This window comes from Triturus cristatus, chromosome 4_1 (assembly GCF_964204655.1).
Source record: "Triturus cristatus chromosome 4_1, aTriCri1.1, whole genome shotgun sequence".
NCBI lineage: Eukaryota > Metazoa > Chordata > Amphibia > Caudata > Salamandridae > Triturus > Triturus cristatus.
In genome coordinates, this window is record NC_140585.1 from 254652284 (window position 1) to 254667270 (window position 14987).

The window sequence follows — 14987 nt, forward strand, 5'->3', positions numbered from 1 at the left end:
TCGAGGAGTGAGGTAATTCTTTGTGGATTAATTAATTACAAGGTTAAGTCAGACCTCAACACCTGGCACCTGCTGTGCAAAGTGCGCACTGAATTGGGACTGTTTGTTTATGAATATTGAGGATATTCAGTGGCACCCGACATTGTGCTATGAAATCGGGAATGCTGTGAAACTCGCAGCAGCGATGGAAATTAGCATCTAACGTGACTCCAAAAGAATCCGAAAGCGGGATGCGAAGTAACAAACTCAGCAACTTGGATTAGTACACCTTAAAGGAACACAAAGACCCGCCAAGAGCAGCTTCCGGTGGAGCAAAGAAACCAGCAGCTTCCTGAACTCGAAGGCGTCGAACGAGCGGGATCGGAGGACTACGGTCGATCGGAACATGTTTGAGATAAGGAGATTGCCGTGGGAGGAAAATATTCATAACAAGGATTAAGTCAATGTTGCAGCAAGATGAACAGTGACAATCATTTAACAATCTTCACTGTTCAGCTCACGCGTCTCACATAAAGCACACACCGAAATAAAAGTTCACCATCTATCGTGAGGGACACGGTAAATTATTAGTGCCAAAGAACTGGGACTGCAATAAAATGGAAGCGAGAGCTGCCAGAAGGTCACTAAAAGCGGAGACCCTCTTCAAACAAGCATTTACAATGCAATGGTCTCGGCATTAGTAAAGTTAGAGCTATTGGCATTGTTTATGACATTTTTTTTGGTTAAGTTTTTGTTGTTAAAACATTTAAACAAAAGGTATTGTTATTTCCAATGTTAATACCTTAATAAGTCTTAAATGCAACATTTATTGCCTTTGTACTTACAGACAGAGTTACCTACACATATATTGAGTAAGCTATTGATACAGTAAATACTAATGTTTTTTTTGTACTGTTTTATAAAGAAAAGCAAACCATAATGTCATTAGCAATTCGAATAGCTGTAACTTTAACAATAGTAGTATTGTTGGGTGACCTAGTGTTTAGATAGTGTACTATTACATGAGTAATAGTTGTGAAGAGAAAGAGAAAGGTTTGAATAGGAAGTTCTATATTCTAAATGGAGGAGTAAGTATCCTTAGCAGAGTGCAGTAAGTAATATTGAGAAATTATAGATTTTTTTTTTGTTTAGTAATACTAGTACCCAATTCTCGCAAAATGTATACATAAGTCATTGTGTAATTATTTATCCGAATGGTGCACATAAATACATGCAAGTACATATCAAACATTATTATTTCGTAGAAAAAATAAACAGTAAGTCAAATGTGATTTGAGATTTTTCTTAACTAAAATATTTATTTTGTATGTATTCATTTTATTCAAAGTTACAAAAGTAGTTATCTTTTTGCATCTTGCATAATTTAATCTTCGTCGAGAATTTCGACAATGTGTTCATTTTGAAATATTATATTTAGTGTTTTCGGTAGGTGTGGCATAAGAGCCTCTGCAAAGTCCTCAATATCTGCTGGAATTTGTAGGTGGTCCATTAAAAGCGTATTGCTTATTTGTACAGATTTTAAATGTTCATTATCTTGAATTTGTATGGTAATGGTGCTTTTTTCCTGAGTGGTATTTTCGAGTCCATATATAGTTATCTGCAGTTGTTCTTGGGGTGGCTCAATTTTCTGCAAAAAGAAAAAAACATCTGTTATGAAACCCATTTTTTACTGTATATCTTTTTTTTTCTATATTTTAACGTGCTTTTGAGAGAAATAAAAAATTTCTATAGATGCTGAAGGAATTTATTCAAGTTTTTTCTGTGAATTGCATTTGTTCTGCGCGGTTCAGAGAATGTGTGTATATTTAGTTGAAGGCAAAGACCCAAAGTGCGTACTTATGTGTTCGTACCTATGGAATTTATGAAGGAGGTGTTGTATATTTTTTGATGCAGAGTGTTTCTAAATGTAATGCAAGATGATCTAAAGGTGACAGATATTTATAGAAATGTATGTTTATATAGCACATTATGTGAAAACTTTGCAATAGAATTCGAATATGCACAGGAAAGTAGTGAGAGAGTGCAAATAAACTCCAAGTTAAGTAATAGGTAATGTAAAATCGAAAAGTGCATTTAAGGCAGTTTTTGATTAGTATGTATTCCAAAAAGGTAAATATAGACATAGATAGAGAGTTGGATGTTGCTTTGCTTGAGATGTAGTAATGTATGATTCTGGTGCTATTCTGATAGAAAGTTAGTGCTATATATAAAGTAAGCTATTTTATGTTTCCATGTGTTCGTAGGTAAGGTATAGATATGGACTAAAATAGTTACTATGGCATGGTTATGGACTAGCATTTTAAAATGTGTGCAAAATTATTATACCAAAAGGTGTAGTATGATTTGCAATGTATTTACCTACATGTTTTGCAGTTTGTCGTTAGGTGTTGAGCTGTAGGAAAGGTAAACAGAAAAGTTGTTTGAGATATTTAGAGAGTGTTTTGTATGAATGTATATGCATGTATTTAAAGGCGATATAGTATTTTGGTGTTTCATCTATGTGTATGAGAGTTATGTGTAGAATCACCAATTGTATGTTGAAAAAAGAGCAACTGATGTTACTACGTGTGATATAAAAATGGTGAATTTAATGAGTGTTCTGTTCTAGATGTGTAAGTAAGTTCTTTGCAAAGAATACATTATTTGTTTTTAGCATTGTTTTTTTACTTTGTACTTACTTGCAATTGTGTATTCCGAGTAGAATTCAATATTTTTTCGTTGTTAAAATCATGCACTGTCAGATGGGTTATTTTGATGTAGCTCCCAAGTTCGATGGGAAAGTCCGCTGCGTCTCTCCACAGTGTTATTTTCACTGAGTCTGTTGCATCGTTGACTGTTATTGATTTTAGTTTTGTTTCTTGTCCTCCAATGAATACAGTTTTGGTTTCTTCCTCCTGTTAAATTTGATAAACAATCATTGTTATTGGTTCTTGCATAGATAGTATACACTTGTGCTGTATCTTTGTTTATTGGAGAGAACATGCAAATGAAAAGTTTGTTGATTAGTGTGGTGTATTAGTTGTGTAATAGTGTGTGCTACAGTGTGTATGTTAGAGAGTGTGCGTTAGAGACTTTTGTATGGAAGTATATATATGATATAATTTGTAGGAGAGTGCACATAAAAGAGTAGATGATGATATTTTGTATAGCTATCATTTTTACAAGTGTTTCAAATAAATAGTAAAAATACTTTACATATGTTTGAAACAGGTGGGACTGTTCCATGTAATCAACACTTTACAGTGCATTTAGTGTCCGACGTGTATTTTTACAGATTTTAATGTTTTTTTCGTAAATTATATTAGTTAAATATAATTTATATTGTAAAATGAGCGAGTAGAATTGCTAGGATATTGTATGTGTTGTGCAGTAAGTATAGTGCTATTAGCAGCAATGTTGTGTATTCTATTTGAGTTTCTACATCGATTAGTCCTAAATATAGCCTTTAGATGTTATTTCTCTATAAAAAAATTGTTGTATGCTTGTAGTAGATTGTACTACAGAGTATTGGCAAAGTTTATGTAGCAATGAATGAGATAGAGAGTGTTCGTTTTTAACTATATGTAACCTTGTGGTGTGTGTAAAAGGAGTAAGTAACAGCTATTACTTGAAATGTTTGTAGATAGCATGTGTGTTGTAGTGAGTGTTGTATATAGTTTATAGTAAAGTGTGCTGCTAATAGTGTGTGTTTTAAAGAGTTGGAGTTACTAAATGTGTTATAGAATGTATGGTATAGTGGTTTGAAGAGTGTTATTACAAAGTGTGTGTGGCAGATAGTGTTGCTGATAGTATGTAAGTTTACTGACTACTACATGCAATAGTTAATAAGCACCTTTATTTTTTTATGATACGTACCTCAGATTTTGTCCCTAATATGCTCATCAATGTCCGTAAATTAGCTTTCCTTATAGTTTTTATTGGAGAAACTGGGGGTGCAGGCGGCTGTAGCAAATATACTGCTTCTTGGGTTATTGTTTCCGGGATCGTTAATGGTGGCATTCTTGAAATCTTTGTTTGTTTCGTTAAGATGATGACATTGTTCTTGTTTATAAAATTCCGAATTATAATTCCATTCCCTTCTTTTGTTAGCTTGAAAAAATCATCATTGTAGCAAGTTCCTTTAATTGACCCACTTTCATCAGCAAGAGCAATGTGGAATAAAATCTTATTTTCTTGCTTAGCGTTTTTGTAATGTGTTTTTGCAGAGCATTTGACTATGTTTGCTCGTATTGCTTTTTGATACGGTTTGCTTTCCTCGTGTTTGGTTTCCTTAATTTCTTGTATAGAAATCATCTGCAACGAGACAAATAATGTAAGTAGACCTTCTGAATCTAGCATGTAAAGAAAGCAAATTCCTAAAGCAAAATAACATACCAATTGATAATTTCAGCTTATTAAATAGCTACCCATAATGCTTTGTGATCGCTATAGTAGGACTCTAGTATACCAAAGTGAGTTATCTCTTCATTAACATATATATGGTCTAAGGTTGAATTGTAGTCTGTTGTGTAGTTTTGTATTTTTTGGTGACATTGAAATTGGTTTTGCATGTATTCTAAAAGTAGTGTTGCATTATGTGATACTTGTGCTAAATCTATGTTGAAGTCACCCATTATTATATATTTGTAGTTTGGGTAAAAGCTCAATACGCTAGTTAATACTTGAAAAAGTTTTTGTAGTTGTACATGTGGTGGTTTGTATATTATCACAAATAAGTAATCACAATTCTTTATAATTAAAGTAAAATGTAAAATGTCAATTTCGTGCTGTGTTTCATAAATTGGCAAAAGGCAAATTTTTTTTTGTAATAAATAGCAATCCCATGCTTGGTATTTTGATTATGGAATTTATCAAATAGCATCAGATGATAGTGGTCAATATATAATGAATGACTGTTCCCTTCCCTAGTTGTGTTTATTTCATTGAGACATATAATATCTGCCTTCATGATATTTGTGTCGGCTTGTATAGCTTTGTGATTTTTTTGTAGTGAACGTATGTTGTGTACAATAACATTAAAGTTTAGCAGATAATTACATAATTGTGGTACTGATATTTCTAATAGCATATCTGTCCTTAAGCGGGCCATTTCTTCATGAACCTTTGGGTGGACAACTATTTTGTCCTGCTGAAAGTTTTTAATATATATGTTTTCTAATGATTTTGCTCTGCTTAAAGCAACATAATGCAAATGATGTATTTTACTATTGTTAAAATGGATGTAAAGTGGTTCAATAGTTTCTCCTTGTGTTCTATGTATAGTACGTGCAGATGATTGGCGTAGTGGGAATTGCTTGCGTATTATTGTTATAAATTTTTGTGTAAATTGAAAATGTCTAGAGATAACATGAATTGGTGTCCAATGAGGTGAAATGTTACTGTGATATATGTGCCTATTTTCCTGTCTTGTTAATTTGCCAACATTTTCTTTATCAAAAAGAATCCATATCACATTTGGAATGCTATTGATAGTTTCTACTAATTCAACTATACCTGTTGCACCATTTGTTAAGCCATCGTTAACATTGATATTGCATGTTAGATCGTATCGTAATTTTAATGCAATATGCAATATAAATGGCAGGCCCATGGTCTTAGTTGCATCTGCAGGTAATTGCATTAGTATTTTTTTTTTTACAATTTCGCTTAGGTCAGATGCAACTGTATCTATTGCGGTTGATGTGTATACAGGGTATTTTGTTATATGTTGTAACAAAACTTCATTATTAATATTATTAACCTCTTTGTTTGTTGCCATTATATAAGGGATGGTTTTGGTAATGTTTTGGGGTGGGTCTTGCTCGCGTGTTTGTATTTGTATAATATCGTCATTAGTTTGTTTTCCTTCTCTTAATCTATTTAGTAATTGAGCAAATGGTAAGTCGTTTAGCTGTCTCATAATTGTTGTTAATTCAAACAACTTAAAGTGTGTTTGCCATAAATTTGTACTTACTGGTCTGTATGAATGCCTAGAATTTTCAAATATGTATGTGTCAAATACTGGTTTTAACTGATAAAAATCTCCAATAGCTAATATGGATATTCCACCAAAAGGGAGTTTGGACATTTTAATTTCTTGTAACCTGTTATGTATAAAATTGAAAAGATTTGCCCCTACCATTGATATTTCATCAATTATTAGCAATTTAAGATGCAATAATTCATTTTGAAGTGCACTCCTGTTCTCATGAGTGAGTGGTTTATGAGATAGCGATTGCGAAACTGGTATTTTGAATGTACTATGTAGCGTTTTACCATGGATGTTATGTGCTGCTTTGCCTGTTGGAGCTGTAAGCAATACATAAATGTTATCAGGATTTTCCCCTGCTTTGGTATTGTAATAGCGTAGTAATGTTTGGTAAAGGGCTGTTATAAGGAAGCTTTTCCCTACTCCTGCACCACCTGTGCAAAACGTATAGCAAGGTGTTTCTTTGGTTTTTATCCAATGCAAGTGATGGTATATAAAGTTAAGTTGCTCATTTGTAAGATTTTGCATCAAACTGTGATATTGGTCATCTGGCATTATATTATTGGTTAAAAGTTCATCATTACTTGTACTTCTAATGCCTAAATCAAATGACAAGTCCTATAATAGTGGTTCATTTGTTTGAACTTCAGGACAAATGTTTTCGTCAGTTTCTATATCCATTGGAGGTATAAGTAATGCGTCCGATGTACAGTCTCCATTGGCATTAGGTGTTAAAGGGGTATTATGCCTATTATACTTAGTATGATTAGCGTCAACTATATTTTGAAGTTCTAGGTATTTTTCATAATATGTTTCCTTATTACCAATAATTTGATTTTCTACTCTCCAGGGATAATAAAGCATTAGCAATTCTCTGTAATAATTTTCAGGGTCATTTTTTTTATTAAACCTGCAATATCGAATTATTTTTTGTTTTTGCCGCTTTGTATAATCTGTTTCTGCAGTTTCATTTGGTATATTAATTTCAAGTTCTTCCTCATCCGAGCTATAAAAGTTGTTTTCGGTGAGGAAATTATCATGGTCTGTTGCATTTTTCTGCTTTCTATTTTTATGATTTCCGTGATACATAGATGCATAGTCAGCTAATGTACACGTTTCCAAATCTGTAGGACGTTTGCTGTACTTTACCATTACATTATCATATTGTATTTGATTGGATGTATCAGGTAACAAATTTATAGTCTCAATGTCTTTTAATAAGTAGGTACGCTTTTCTGGAGGGCTTGTATTAATGAAAACATACGATCTAGAACTTTTGCGTAAAGGAATTTGAAGTATAAGATAGGCTGCTTCTTGCGCGCTTATTTCTGTACAGTTTAGGAATTTGTTACCTATATGCCTAAGCTGCTCTTTTATGCTTGGATTGTGATAAACTTCTTTTGCTGCTTGTGCAATCAACTTGCTCATTCCACACTGTGATTTACTAATATATGATACTATATATACAGCACATGCATATGCGTCTAAGATGTATTGTATATCAATGTTTGCTTGCCATGCTTGTAAAATTGTCGTATTGTAGTTATTAATAAAGCATTCAGCTGGTGTTCTTTTTAGGAAAATTGTATTTTTTTCTATAATGCAGCGTATACATATAACATATTGACTTAGATCTAGTTGCATTGTATCTAAAAACTGTTCAAAGGAATAATGTGAGAACTCTTGCGTGTTCATAGTTAGGTGGATTAGTTCGATTTTCTGTAAGAGCTCTTGATCAGTTTTGTCTAGTGGTAATGGTTCCAGTATAAAAGTTTCGGCATTGGATATTTTGGGTACTGGTATTTGCATGTTCTTTTATGTTTAATACGACAATTTTTGGTATGTCCATGCTTTTGTAGTGGCAATAAAGGCTCGATATTTGTATCTTGTTGTTTTGCACAGGTTATATATTTATCTATAAAAGCTGTAACAGTAGTAACTTCTGAAGTTTCATACTGTGGAGCTCTTTCAATCCATATTATAGCATGTATATGTGGTGATCCTCTTTGTTGAAATTCTACTCTATAAAAGTAATCTATCACCTTGCCAATTGGGTTACTTTTATGCAGTAATATACAATTAAAGAATTTTCTAACTTGAAAGTCAAAATGTCGGGCACAAGTAATGGGATTTCTCTGTATTAATTAGCATTTTTCCTCCCATGACATATTTTTGAATTCTTCTTCTGTACATTCTTTTTTTTTCTCAGTGCGTAATAGTATGTTGATTAAATGATACCATTTAGTTTCTGCTGCTGATAATGTTAAAAAAAATGTTGGTATCCCTAATTGTCTTATCATAGCAAATAAGTCTTTTTTGCATTGCTCCCAATATGGTGGTGAGCCACGTATTGTTTTTAGTATTTTATATCCCTCATTAAATTGGAAAATGCTATCCAATTTTTGTTTGATGTCTTTTGCTGTAATAATGTTACCATTGTTAAAATATTTTCTAAGTGAGATGTATATTTTGCTCTGTATTTGCTTAATATGCAACTTTTTCAATTTGAAGAAAACATTTGTCATGGACTTTGCTACTCTTAAATCATAACTTCTTTATTCCCATTGACATATTGTACTGTAATGTATTGGTACATGCCTTTCTTTGTTTGTTGGCCTTCGCTTCCCACAAAAAATAGTGGGGAAAGCTAAATATTCAGAATCTTTGTCTTCATATAGACCCCTTGGTGTGTTATATTCTGCAGGCGCTAAGTTAATAATGTTAATGATTTCTGTAGTTATAGTTTCATTAGTTAGCATAGTATCTAAATTCCCAGCTGCAATGTTGTCTGATGAATCTGATGTATTGTTTGCATCAGAAGTGTCATTACAAGGTGGCATATTCTCTGGTGTATATTCCCAATCTTTATTAACAGTGACTCCATATTCTTGGAACATACTGCTAGTAGTTGCTAAATATAGAGCTGCACGCTTTACTTTGTTTGGCCTTACATTTTCGAAATGGGTATAGGATTTATAGCTTAATTTGCGTTTTAATTTTTTTGGAATCGTCATGTTATCATTAATTTGTCTTGGTAAAACAGTAACAGTTGTCATAACATCGGCAGGGACGTTAACTACTGCACCTGAGAGAGATTTTTGGAAGCCTCGCGGCAGCGTTCTGATTTGTAAAAAAGGTATTCTTGGCGATACTAATCTCTCTTCTAAATTATGCAAGTGTAATTCAGGTGGGATATCAGGAAATGTCATCCCATTATAGAAAGAACATGGTGGTATTTTGTCCTTGGCAATATATTTGTAACATGTCCGGCATATATCTTCTGTTTGATATTGACTAATGTTACATTCTATGAATTTAGCCCTTTTTTTTAACTTGTGCGTTGTTTGCAAACTTTGTTTATGCCATAACTGATTGCAAATAGTGCAAGCATACTCTGGGCCATATTTCATTTGTGCATGGAAAGTACTAATTGTGGCATTTGTCAAAGATGTTATATTTGTGGCACTAAGTGTATTTTCTGTTTCTTGTGCATGCAATCTTTTTCTGTTACAGTTATTTGGTTGTACTTCTATTGCATTTGGTTCATTGTGAATCCCAGCATTATGTGTAAATGTGCTTGTTATTGGATTGGGATTGTTAATAGCTATGATAGATTCAATATGACTTGTGGTTGTGGAATTCTCTGTATGCATTTGCCTATCGCTGTTGAGTGTTTCTGTAAGTGTATTTTCTAGTTGTAACTCTATAGGTGTGATATGTATAGAGGCATGTAGAGTTACTTTAGTAGTATGGATATCCATGTCTCTTATAGGTGTAACTTTTTTCTCTCTATGTTTTCTTTGTGTTGCCTTAAGTGACAATTTGCTAATTTTGCGTACTGTAACTGGAGTGAAGTATAAAGTAAAACTTAATGAATTTGGTACTTTGTTCTGGAGAGCCAACGTTCTGATGTAATCAATAACCTGCTCAGGTGATTTGATTTGTAAAGCAATAGAGGTCCCCTTTGCAGGAGGTATTAATTCCTCATTTTGGCTATTTGAATTAAATACAAAGTATGCATGAATCGTTTTGAATATTGAAATAGTGTATGCATTAAAACAAATCAATATACCATTGTTAAAATGCATTGAAGTAAGGGTTCTCAAAAGCCTTGCATTTTGCATTTCTGTTTGCTTCTCCTCCATCGTTATGCTCTTTTTTTGCTTAATTGCATATATAATGCTATTGTGCTCTATGTAATTGGGTAAATATTGTGGCTGCATACAATTTTCTTTATTAAGAGATGGAATTTCAATATATAGTGCATTTCCAAGTCCCATAATAGATTGCAAGTCTTGACTATCCCAACTATGTGCGGGTTTACAGTAGTTATGTAGAATAGCAAATAGACTATTTTGTATAGATTGTGTACACCTTGATGGTAGTGTAAGATTTGTTTGTGTTTGCTGTTTGTCTGTACTATTTACGACATTTCTATGTTGTTGTGTTTGTGGCCAAAAAGTTTGTTCTATGTTGTTCTTGATGTTAATATGCATTTTGGACAATATAGTATTGGTGTTACTTTTTGGGCTAAGTATTTTGTTACCCTGAGTGTTAGGTTTGTTTGTAGGATGGGAGCTTTGTATATATGCGTTATTATGCAAATCACTTGTTGAGCCTGTGATGTTTTGTGTATGTATGTTTTTTGTATCACAACTCGTGACTCTTGTGTTGTGTCTAAGTGTATTTCTAAGTATATTTGCGTATGTCGGAGTATTATGTGAGTTACTTGCATATTCTGTTGTATCTATGCTAGTGCAGGTAGGTAGCGTCAGTTGTGCAGTTGTTATAGGCACAATGCAATTTTTTGAGGGGGGAATATGCTGATCAGTAGCTAATGATGCTGATGGCTGAAGAGTACCTGCCTTTGATCTTTGGAGGCAATCTCTTTCATTTTCTATGCGAGTTTTTAATGTGTGTGTGAATAAATCTGTACATGCTTTAGTAGAATGCACATAAATATGCTTGTGTAATATGGCACTTGCATTTTTTTCTGCTATGAGCATTGCCTTATGTAGTGAATCTTTTTTAATTGTAATTATATCTATTGGAGTTAATTCATATGGTAAGTAATTACTATTGGGTCGCTTTAGACTATATGCCAGATTTGTTATGTACTGTATAAGCCCTTCAAATGATATTTGTATGGTAATACATGTCCCATTTGGGTGAGGCATTCCTGTGGTGTCGCGGCTATGCGAGTCAAATACAAAGTATGAATTTTCACTGTGCATAATAGCTATAACATACATATCCATGCAAAGTAAAACACCGCAATGCAAATTGAGTGCAGCTCTCAATACTGTTTGCATATTTGGCGAAGATGGGTCAAACTGTTTCAGTATATCCCCATAAGAAGGTTGTTTAAGCTTAAGCGAATAGATAGTGTCATTGTGTTGGATATATTTTGGTAAATCATCAGGATGCATAAGCTGTTCTTGATTTATGGAATGCATATCTATATATAAAGCATCCCCTAAGTCCATAATGGCATGTAAATCTTCTACAGTCCATGTATTAGCAGGTTTGTAGCTATTGTGTATGATTGCGAATGTGCTGTTTGGCAAACATTGTTTGCCCCGCGAAGTAGGAGAAAATTTGTTATGCCCTTGATGATAAGCTGCCTGCAGTATTTCCATGATATTGATAGCGACACAAAAATATTGTTCAAATAAACTGCCGGTATTAAACTACCTATTATAGGTTTGTATTGTAGCGTTCTTTTGATGCTGTATTTTAGTGTTGTAAGTTTCTTGTATGGACTATATATCTGTATGCTTCTATACAAGTATAATGCTAACTAGCATATATTAAAATTTATATACACCTTCTAACTTTTCTGAGTAGTTACTATTTATTTGTATAGCTATACAAGGTTCATGCAACTTCCCTTGTGCTGCTAATAATAGTAAGTAATAAATAGATGCTGTTCAGCAAACTAATTTGTGTGAGATAGGTTAGATGTATACTGTATTAAATTTATGCTATATGCATAGGATTCTAAAATGAATAGAAGTGTTTTCTAAGCATGCATTTGGTGTGTGTTTCTATACGCTTGTAGTGTTTCCATGAATGTTGTGCTTTAAGCAAAGCTCAGTGTTTCTTAAATAGCCTGTGAATGATATTTACGGATTTGTAAGCACTAGACTTTCTCAACAGCCTATAGCTATCGCTAACAGAGGTTATGCATGCTGAAAACAATGAGTATGTTCCTAAAAATATATATATATATATTCTAATGATCCCAACTGATTTGTTTTCACCATAGGCTGGTGTATCAACAATAAATTAAGATACTTTCACCTTGATGCCTTGAAAAAGAATGCGCAACTTCCCACAGTTATCTATGGAAGAATAAAAACAAGTATTAATGTTGATTTAGCATAGTAATATACAGTAAGTTGTCAATAGTAACGAAATTAAGAAATGTTTGCATGGCTAATAAAGTTGGTAGATGTAATAGAGGGAAAACACAAGTAGAAATTGTATCCCAAAGAGCAATACAGATGTAATAATACGGAGATGGTTTGTAGTGTAAGGTTTCTGTCGAGTATGGTAGAAAAAGTGTTGTGAAATGTAGTATAGTGTAGACAATGTGTAGCCAAAAAAGTGTACATCGAGAATGTGTAGCAGAATGTGAAGAAAAGAGTAGTAGAGTGTTTTTCTTAGAGTAAAATATTTAAATAGTTTCATTAAAAAAGACAAACAGTACGGTACAAAAACAAAGGCAAGAAAAGTTGTCAGTGCTTCACATAATTCATCCCATGGTAGTCTGCAGCACGGAATTATGCAACATATTGGCGCATGCGCTAAGGTACAGGGGCTAAGGCAGAGGCGCAAAGTAACACGTGTCATGCCACATGTGTGAAGTCACAGAATGTGTGTGCTGTAAAGAGTAGATGGAAGAGATTGTGAATGAGAATGTGTGCTAAAGAGTGTGTGGTACAGAATGTGTAATAGAGAATGCATGGTGTAAAAAGCATTGTGGGCAGTGTGTGCTATTACAGTTGAAAACAGGGATAGGAAACTGAAAAACTTTGAGAAAAAGTTGACAGAGCCTCACTTAAGTAACCCCATTGGAGTTTGCAGATTGGTTCTCACCTGCATGCTCACTTTCTCATCATCAGCTATTGTCAACTTAAAGGTTTAAAGTTTGAAAAAGCCAGGAAAACAAAGAGGAGAGTAAAGAAGAGGCAGTGTGTCATACGTCAAGGAGTAGCGAGAGGAGTAAGAGTAATGTATGTACAGTACAATTTTAAAGGATAGTAGTGAGGATAAAGACAGTAGAGATGTAAGCATTAGCTCTGGTGCATGTTGTGAAGATGTACATAAAAATGTGTGCAACAGGTAGTATGGTAAAGATTATGTATAATCATAGTGCATGAGAGTGTGTGTGGCAGAGAGCATTTAAGAAGTGCATGCAACAGAGTGTGTGCAACAGAGCGCGTGCAATAGAGCGCATGCAATAGCATGCATGCAACAGAGCGCATGGCAAAGGAAAGAGGGCGCGTGGAAAGAGGGCGCGTGGAAAGAGGGCGCGTGGAAAGAGGGCGCGGGGAAAGAGGGCGCGGGGAAAGAGGGCGCGGGGAAAGAGGGCGCGGGGAAAGAGGGGGCGGGGAAAGAGGGGGCGGGGAAGAGGGGGCGGGGAAGAGGGGGCGGGGAAGAGGGAGCATAAAGAAATAGTCTATTAATGGTGAAAACACTGAGCTATCTAAAGGAAAAACTTTCCCAAAAAGTTGACAGTGCCTTACATAAGTAACATCATTGCATTGTGCAGATTGGTTGTCATGTGCATGCTCACTTTCTCATCATTAGTTATTGCCAACAAATAGGCTGAAAGTGTCAAAAATGTAGGGGAAAATAAAGTGAGAATAAAGAAGAGACAGTATGTAGTATACATGGAGTAGAAAGAGCAGTAAGAGTAGTGTGTGTAGTGTTTGCCTGATAGTAAAGGATAGGAGGATAATAAAGGTAGTAGAGTTGTAAGCATTAGCTAGGGTGCATGTAGAGGAGATGTGTATTACAATTTGCACAGTAGGTAGTATGTTAAAGTGCATGCCAAAAGACAGCGTGTAGGAAAGTGTGTTGCATAGAGCGTGTGGCAGAGAGGCTGTGGTAAAGAGCTGGTAGTACAGAGAGTGCCATAGAGGCTGTAAATATAGTGCGTGCTACAGAGTATATGCACCATGTTGTCATATGCGCTAAGTTACACGCGCTAAGTTACCTGCGCTAAGTCACAGTTGCTAAGCCACATGTGTCAAGTTACACAATGAGAGTACTGTAGAGAGTGGCTAAAAGAGTGTGAATGAGAATGTGTGCTAAAGAGTGTGTGGTACAGAATGTGTAATAGAGAATGCATGGTGTAAAAAGCATTGTGGGCAGTGTGTGCTATTACAGTTGAAAACAGGGATAGGAAACTGAAAAACTTTGAGAAAAAGTTGACAGAGCCTCACGTAAGTAACCCCATTGGAGTTTGCAGATTGGTTCTCGCCTGCATGCTCACTTTCTCATCATCAGCTATTGTCAACTTAAAGGTTTAAAGTTTGAAAAAGCCAGGAAAACAAAGAGGAGAGTAAAGAAGAGGCAGTGTGTCATACGTCAAGGAGTAGCGAGAGGAGTAAGAGTAATGTATGTACAGTACAATTTTAAAGGATAGTAGTGAGGATAAAGACAGTAGAGATGTAAGCATTAGCTCTGGTGCATGTTGAGAAGATGTACATAAAAATGTGTGCAACAGGTAGTATGGTAAAGATTATGTAAAATCATAGTGCATGAGAGTGTGTGTGGCAGAGAGCATTTAAGAAGTGCATGCAACAGAGTGTGTGCAACAGACCGCGTGCAATAGATGCAACAGCATGCATGCAACAGAGCACATGGCAAAGGAAAGAGAGCGCGTGCAATAGAGCGCATGCAACAGCATGCATGCAACAGAGCGCATGGCAAAGGAAAGAGAGCGCGTGGAAAGAGGGCGCGTGGAAAGAGAGCGCGTGGAAAGAGGGCGCGTGGAAAGAGGGCGTGT

At 34.8% G+C, this 14987-nt stretch overlaps 1 long non-coding RNA gene across 1 annotated transcript; it reads right to left on the reverse strand.

The window, feature by feature from the left end:
* Positions 1-1266: 1266 nt before the first annotated feature.
* Positions 1267-2894, reverse strand: LOC146854219 (uncharacterized). Its single transcript, XR_014980744.1, has 2 exons — positions 2679-2894; positions 1267-1627 (listed from the first exon to the last, which is right to left on the reverse strand). It is a non-coding gene; the product is annotated as an uncharacterized LOC146854219 (long non-coding RNA).
* Between the last annotated feature and the right edge of the window lie 12093 nt (positions 2895-14987).